Here is an 8,802-nt window from a genome sequence, read left to right on the forward strand (position 1 = left end):
ATAATCTTGTTTTTGATAACATGTCACAAGGATGAAGTTAGTTTGATAAAATTGACCAAATTATCAAAAGTTTAACCATAAAGACCCTAATTTACACAAATTTGACGACGTCCAAACTACACCTAAATATGCCTAAATTTTATTCAGTTTGACTAAAATGGATCAATATAGTGCAAGGATGAAAAAAAAAAAAACACACGTTTGATCGAGATTACCTAATATTTTGGATTTGACCAAATTTCATTATTCATCATATAAATATCACTAGTATGCCCTAAATGACCATAATATCTATTTTTAAACAATATAAGACAAGGTTAAAAAATCTAATAAAATAATTGTAATTTCATCAAACTCTATCATTTGACCTAATTTTCACAAGTTTCACCAAGATGTTCAAATCGCACCTAAATATATCTAAATGTTATTAAGTTTGACCAAACTAATAAACATATCGCAAGGTTGACAAAAAACACATGTTTGAACAAGATTATCAAATATTCCAAATTTGATCAAATTATTCTTATTCATGACAAAATATCACTATTATGCCCTAAATAACCATAGTATCCCATTTTTTTAACAATATAAGCAAGGTTGACAAATCTGATAAAATATTCTTAAGCATCCAAGTTGTACTTCTCACTGCTCCAAGTACAATGGCATAGGGAAACCGCCCCTAAAAGATAAGAGAGAAAATGAAGTGCTTAGGTTAATATTAGAGGCAGTATACGTTAAAATAGAGGCGGTTTACTACCATTAAAACTTCTTCTCTCATCTTCTAGGGGCGTTTTACTCTCACCTTCTAAAGGTTTCTCTCTTATCTACTTAGGACAGTAGACTACCGTCACTAAAAATATTGATTTTTTTCCTCTTTTTTCCTCATATTTTTTTGTTCTTCTTTTCCCAGTAAGACTACATATACTTACAAAACTTCAAACATATACCAAAAAAATTTTCGTGTCAATCCAAAATAAACTATACAACCAAATGTTTAAAATTTTCGAAAAATGATCATCCTTATAAATATGTTCTGCACATCCTTGTACAAGGGTTTCCTAAAAAAGATGAATCTCTCAACTTTGAACAATTCTTGTCTACTGCTGCTCCCATGACAAGCTCTATGATCCCATACTGAACAATGAGTAGTAAAATTCCTCTCTCAATATTGTCCATTTTAATGGATCGAGTCTCCACATGTACCTGTAAAGATGGACCAATAAGTTCAATAATCATTAAAAACATAAACAATCTATCAGATCTGGCGTTGCCCAGATGTCTTAATACACATCTACATATTTGTTTTCCTTTTCAAACTCAAATTCACTTCTCTCTTCATGGAGACTATTGGACATCCAAGGTTATATAGGAATTCCTTTCCAAACTCAAATTCACTTCTCTCTTCATGGAGACTATTGGACATCCAAGGTTATATAGGAACCTTACCTTAACGATGAATCTTTTCATACAAATCCTTCATTTTTTTATTAATCTAATGGATTTGCATTATGGTTTGCTCATCTGCTGCAGGATTCCATCATGGATTCTACTCATTTCAAAGACGAAGGAAATCAATTAGAGGAATGAATTTCTTTAATCTACTTTTTCCAAAATTAGAAATCATCTTCGTATCTGAGACTACAGGGGAAATAGTTGTTGAAATTCACCATTATAAAAACATTAGAAAGAAAAGTAAAAATTAAGAAACACCAAATGGAAACTCATCTCCACTCTTTCTGAGAGCCTGTGTAGTTCAAAGGAAGATAAATATTGTTGCATCTCAGAGTGAGATCACAATCTCCAAAACCCATCAGTGCCTCAACAAATTAAGAACAAATTATATAAAATGTAGGATTCCAACTAAAAATAATAATGATTAAATTGTCTTAGAAGTTCTAGTTGGATTCAGTGGATTACTTATTCTTCTACTATTCTTAGAATTTACAGCTGTTGCTTTTTTTTCTTTTCATCTTTGCTGGTTATTCTCTCCTAATTGTGTTTGTGTGTACGTGGGTGGGTGGGAAATGCTTGTTTTTGCAGATCCATATGTGAGGGCATGGATCACAGTATAGGAAAGGGCTGGAGTCTCTAAGGGGGACCCAACCAACAGCAATGCTCAGACTACCTTGCTACTGCTGTGCACCAGGTTGCAGGAACAACATAGATCACCCAAAGGCAAAGCCTCTCAAAGACTTTAGAACTCTCCAAACCCATTACAAAAGAAAGCATGGAATAAAGCCTTTCATGTGCAGGAAATGTGGTAAAAGGCCTTTGCAGTGAGAGGTGACTGGAGAACCCATGAGAAGAACTGTGGTAAGCTAGGATACATATATAAAAACTATAAATAACCATTTACAGAAGCAAACTAACTAACTGCAAAACCCAATTAATAATATTCAGTTTTTGAATCACCAAATGATATTAATTTATGGACTACGTACATATAAGCTAATATGTAGAATTTTTCAATCGATTCCCAACCTTGAAACAAGATTGTGATGCAATTCTCATCATATATATGAAATTAAACTTCCTAAATACACACAGAATGCGATCCGATAATTTATATACATTGAGCATCTCCAGAATGTAAAAATTGTGTACTAAGAGAGAGAGAGAGAGAGAGAGAGAGAGAGAGAGAGAGAGAGAGAGATGTAGACTTTGCAAAAGAGGCTGAGAAGTAGACAGAGGGTTCAGCGAAATTCAATCTTGAGACCACGATAGATGTGCAGATTAAAAGCGCTCGGCCGTAAAGAATGACCGGCAGCATTAAGTCCAGAAGCGATTGATTTTGCGGGTTGCAAAAATTGAGACACAGGTTCATCAGGCTTCTATGCAATGTCTTGTAAGGCCATAGTGAGAGACATAATACGGCTTTCAGAAGGAGAAGAAAAGGCCGTAGAGAGTCTCCCAGATCTCACGACTGGTGCGCTTACTAAGAATAAGGGGAAAAACCTCCTAAGAGAGGGAGGCAATAAGAAAACTCCGAATCAAAGAGTCTTGGCGGAGCCACGTAGCATCAGCAACAGCCTCGGTTGGGCATGGTATAGTGCCATCAAGATGTCCATACAAGTTTTGACCCTCGAGAAAAGGTTCAACTTGAGTCTGCCAGAAAAGATAGTTCTTGGAAGTAAGCTTGATAGAGATGTAGTGGTGTGCCTGTTTGAAAGATGGAGAAGAAGTAGAGCCAGCGGCAAGCAAAGAGTCAGAGGCAGCCACGTTTGAGGTGGAGGAGTCCACGGTTGTATGAGGGGAGAGGCCATTGAGTTCGTCCCCCATCATGGAGAAGAAAACGATAGAAAGAAAAAGAAAGAGAAGCTCGGTGGAGCTAGTAGGCTCGTGATACCATATTAGAGTGAATAATATTCCTTGATTTCATTCCTCTCAAAGAGAGTACAATATATAAGTTGCAAAGATTACATTCCTAGTCTTAGTTTAAACTAGATAGGATATTTCTCAGGGTCACATAAAATATTGACTTTACAAGTAAACTAGGATCTCAATCCAATATGCTAAATGAAGGAGGTTTATTATCACATGTGATAATAAACCGAGAAAGGAAACTCAATACGGTTTCTCTCAATAAGCCATATCCCCTGGGTGAAAATAGAATGATGCAAATAAAAACAGCAAAAACAGAAAGATACAATTTGGGATTCCTCAAAATAAAATCATATCCGATAATAGCTACAAGAGAATACAAAAATGAGAAGAATGGGAGAACTTGAATGATACAAGTTGTATCTGCTAGTGAACAATTACCTTAGCTATATCGGGATTTCTTGCATCAGCCTAGTAGCGAGGGTGTGCCCACAGAACTTCACATTAGTAGAACTAAGGAGGGGATGATGAATTTTGCCCAATCCATCGTCTGTCTCCCAATCTGGAATGGAATCTGGAATGATTCAGTAGTGAAATATATTAGGAAGTTAAAAAACAGAACCTCAATCTGCCAAATTAAGTTATTAGGATATTACAGCAGGTATGAAATGACCATCCATAATGATAAAACTGCTAACAGAAGATGAGCAAGAAGCAAGTAAGACACACTATCTTCTCCAGATGAAGCAAAGGAACCCATTTAATCGCAGAGCATAGCATCACAGACGGCAATTAGTTATGGGAAGGGGCTTTTCTGCTGCTCACGAAGACAATGCCTGCTCTCTCGTGTGGGGTTAGGCAACAAGCAAGAGTGAGAAAAAAATAAGAAGAACAAGAAGAAGATGATGATCGTTGCAGCAGCAAGGAGGCTTCCATGTAAGGCAATCAAAACCCTAACTCTCTAGCACCAGAGAACCACGGATTTACAAAATAATCATAACATTTTAATAATAAAAAATAAAAATACTGAAATGTCGAAATTACCACAATTAATTTATCCAAAATCTTCCATTGCTTTATGGGGTATCGGTCTTTTCACCATTTTGTTATTTTTCCAACCGTAACCTACTCTTGTTACATGTATAATAATCCTTATAAAAATATAAAAAACAAAAAGTGGGTCCAAGAGAAAGTTAAGGTTTCTTATTTTTTATTGTGTTTTTTTTTTTATGGGTTCAAAATGGAACGTTAGGAGAGAAATATTTTTTGGTACATTTTTTCAGTCACTTATACTTGGCTTATATTTACTCAAACTCCCCTATTCTCCAACTTTTCTGATTCCCCTAGAAAAGTGAAGTTCCGGCCACCTCTTTTTATTCCTTTATAGTTCAAAATCCCCACAAAGAAATTATTTTATGTAATTTGCATGTTATATATAAAACAAAAGAGCACCACCATGAACTAGATACAACAAAGGGTGGATGGGTAATTTCTATCACTTAAAAAAAATGAAAATAGCTTACATTCCTCTCTAGTTATTGTCTTCTGAATCCCATGTACGATTAATAGGCACAAGGTAGAGAGGAACTTTCTTACGAATAGTAACACCTGCTTCTTCATCCATGTCTATATCTTCCTTCTTCATCCCATCAGGAAGTCCCCAATCAAAGGAATAGAGAAGATTTGCGAGTGCTAGCTCAACCGTTGAAAGACCCATGTTCATCCCAGGACACATTCTTCGACCTGCTCCAAATGGCAATAACTCAAAATGTGTTCCCTTGTAATCAATTGAGCTATCCATGAACCTTTCTGGCATGAACTCTTCTGGGTTCTTCCAATATTTGGGATCTCTCCCAATTGCGTAAACATTCACTTGGACCCTTGTTTTGGGGTAAATGTCATATCCTTTAAAGGTAAAATGGTTCATGGTTTCCCGTGGAACCAATAGAGGAACTGGTGGATGCAATCTTAGAGTCTCTTTTACTACCATTTTAAGGTATTTAAGCTGATCGAAAACTGCTTCAACAACCTTTCCTTTCTTTCCAACAGTACTTCTAACCTCATTTTGTATTTTCTTCATCACTTCTGGGTTCTTAACAAGCTCTGTCATTGCCCACACTATTGTAACAGCACTGGTGTCTACTCCAGCTAAAAATATATTCTGAAAAAAAAAAGAATAAACAATAATTATTAAGAATAATTCAACCCAAAAAATAATATAAATTTCCTTTGGAGAAGAGGGAAAAAGAATGGTTGAGATTTCAAAGGTGAAATTTAATTTTTGGATAGTATCATGAGACTCAGCCTACCAATCCATCGTACACCAACAAAATGGCATCCTATAGTATTTTGGTAAATACCATGAGATGAAATGGGCCTTGATAAGATGCCAAACACAAGGGAACCGCCAAGGTATATGGTACTACCAAAAGAATCTTAAAAGCTGCCCGTTAAGGAGAGGATGCTCAAATATCATGAGATGAAGGAATCTTCACACCGTTATGTTCTCTCACAACAAATCAGGGTCTTATATATGTTTTTGTTTTATTTTTAATTTATCTATTTTGAAAATGTAGGACTCCCATGGATTGATTGATAACCTTTAATTTTCAGACTAGTATGTAAGTCGAAACATGCTGTTTTTGCTAAAGATCAGCAATGTACTGATTATGTGCAATGTAAAAGAATCAAAATACAAGCACTAGTAACAGTACAAAACAAAACTCAAGCATAGGTGAGAGCTTAGGAGGGCTCTTGGCCTAGCCAACCTAAGGGAGCAGTGTTGTCCCTGCTATTAGAAACATAGAAGGAATTTCTATGAAAATCTGTAGTAAGGACGGTGGGATGCAAATTCCTTCCCATGCTGGTAATGTGGGAAATCCTCTCCCTTTAGGAAGATACATGTTTTTGAGTTGGGTACTTGGGTCAAACTCATCCTTTAAAGCTATTTGTTAAAGAGAGGGTGCCAAAATACCTATAATTGGAGATAGGTGGCTTACCATGAGGATTCCCTTGATATGATCATTTGTGAAAGAACCTGCACTTTTATGATCCCTTGCTATGCTGAGCAATACATCAATGATATCTTCCTGCTCTGATTCAGCTCTCTCATTTTTTAGGTGTTCATCAATCACGCTTTGGTAGAACACATCAAATTGATGGAAGCACTTTTCACTCCTTCCATGGAGGCTAGTGAACTTGTCCAAGATCCACCCCCACATAAGGGAAAAAATCGGCGCCGGAGAAGGTACCCAACACAATGGCAGCTTCATGAATAGTTTCTTCAAAGCTATTATCAAATTCTCTCCCCTTGTAACTCTTACCAAAAGCAACACTACAAGTTATATCATCGGTGAGGGTAAAGAGCATCTCACTCAGATTAATTGGAGTTGGAGAAGATTTCGAAATTGAGCTAATCATTGAAGCAACTTGCTCTTCTCTAATGGAACCAAAAGATTGAACCCTCTTCACACTAAAGAGCTCTAGAACACAGACCTTCCTCATCTCCCTCCAGTAATCATTGTAAGGAGAAAAAACAATGTCTGAGTTGTTGTATGAGAGCCTTCTAGGGCCCATCAAGTCAGGCCTACTGCAACAATCAAGATCATGAGACTTCATTATCTCACTTGCCATTTCAGCAGATGAGACTACTAGTGTAGGCATACGCCCAAGATGCAAAAGCATGATTGGACCATATTCCTTAGAGAGTTGCCATAGAGAGCGGTGAGGCAGCTTACTAAGTTGGTGCAAGTTACCAATGATGGGAAGCTTAGGAGGGCCAGGAGGAAGGTTGACTCTCTGCACATGTTTGCTCTGAAGAATGAGAATCAATGGAAGGAGAGCTAGAAGGGGAAGAAGCCAAAGGGAAATCATAATGTGGTTTTTGAACTCTATCACTATGATTGGCTTGATTCAAGATGAGCAGTTCCCCTTATAAGCACAGCCTTTGCCTCTTAAAAAATATTAACAACTGCTAAGCAACTAGTGAGGTTGATAAGTGCTACAGTAACAAGATGCACGCATATGTTGAAGTCTGACCCTTTATGCCCTTCCCACCTAACAAGAGACACAAGTTGTCTTTTGATTGGCTATTTGGGATTTAACAATTTGAAACAATTTGTGGTACGACCCAATGATGGATTCTCATTGGTTTTATGAGGCAGAGGGTATGCTAGAAACCTCCTCTCCCTTTTCTTTATATTAAAAAATGGGGTTTCTACCAACCAAAAAAAAAAAAAAAAAGAGAAGGATAAGTATGCGATAAGTTAGAGGCATACATCAATCACAGAATTAACTACATAAGAAAATTGAAAGGAAAAGGTTGATCGGTGGGGTTTCCACATAAGGGAATGGGTATTGCAGTTTCGTACAAAGAAGAGAAGATATGGTTTTTTATTTATTTATTTATTTTTATTTAATAAGAGAAGGCAGTGAGTTTGTTACTCAGGGTTGAATTGAAAACAAAAAAAAAAGAGTAATCATTACGGATATTAACTTTTGAGAGAAGTGAATCGTTGAGAAAAGAAGAGTGAAAAGAGGTTTGCAATTTGCCAAGCCAGTATCGTATGGATTTAGCTTTGTACAGAAAATTTGATTTTGTGAAGAGAATTTGATACGAAGGTTAGGATTTCTAAGGTTTTTTGGCGTTCTGAACTTAGTGGAAGTCACGGTTTTGGTGAATTTCGCTCCATTGGTATAGATCTTATGGATGCATCAACGGTGAACAAGTTTGTTAAAATTGAAGGTGGGCATGAAGGGTACAAATCAGGTATCGGATGGTGTACAGGCTTGAGTGTTGAAATAGGTAGAGCTCCTATTGGAACTCAGGCAAGAGATACAGGTAGAGAGCAGAAACTGCAAGTGGTTCAAGCGAATAACATGTGCAAGTGTAGAAAGAAGCGAGTGACTTTCGCTTCGGTTTTAGTGAGTGATGATGATCTCTCGGAGCAGGCTACAACGGTTTGAGAGGTGGACCACATCGCGTCGTGTTGTGGCAGTCAGATAGGGACGCAACAGGTGGGGGTGTGGGTCATACCGGTTTGGGTATAGAAATTAGCCAAGATGACTTGGTTTGCTACACTTGTTCATTGGTCGTTGTAATCGAATCAGGTGAGACCAAGAAATTGTTGATTCGGGTTGGTTGCGTAGCTGGTAGATTTTGATCGAAGGCCAATGATATTTTTGTTTGTAGCAATTACAAGCAGGTGGAATTGTAACACTTCTCTAAAGTGGCAAGATGCTCGCCAGGTGAAGATTTGTTGGGTTTTGGCTTGCATTTATTGCATTAGGACTCACATGAGTAACTTGATGGTCAAGTTGGGTTGAGTGGAGTGCAAGGAAAGAATGCTTGCATGATAAGCTTTCTATCTTTATATATTTTGAGGCGGACTCAAAATGGGGGGAGAGGTAGGGACAAGCAAGGGACATGCAAGATGTAAACTATAAGAGAGTGGATTGTTCTTGGTTTACTAAGAGAGGATG

The 8,802-nt window shown here is 37.2% G+C and overlaps 1 pseudogene; it reads right to left on the bottom strand.

Moving 5' to 3' along the window:
• Nucleotides 1–4,852: 4,852 nt before the first annotated feature.
• Nucleotides 4,853–7,115, bottom strand: LOC122665880 (annotated as a pseudogene).
• Between the last annotated feature and the right edge of the window lie 1,687 nt (nucleotides 7,116–8,802).

The sequence above is a fragment of the Telopea speciosissima genome, chromosome 6 (genome assembly GCF_018873765.1).
Source record: "Telopea speciosissima isolate NSW1024214 ecotype Mountain lineage chromosome 6, Tspe_v1, whole genome shotgun sequence".
Classification (NCBI taxonomy): domain Eukaryota; kingdom Viridiplantae; phylum Streptophyta; class Magnoliopsida; order Proteales; family Proteaceae; genus Telopea; species Telopea speciosissima.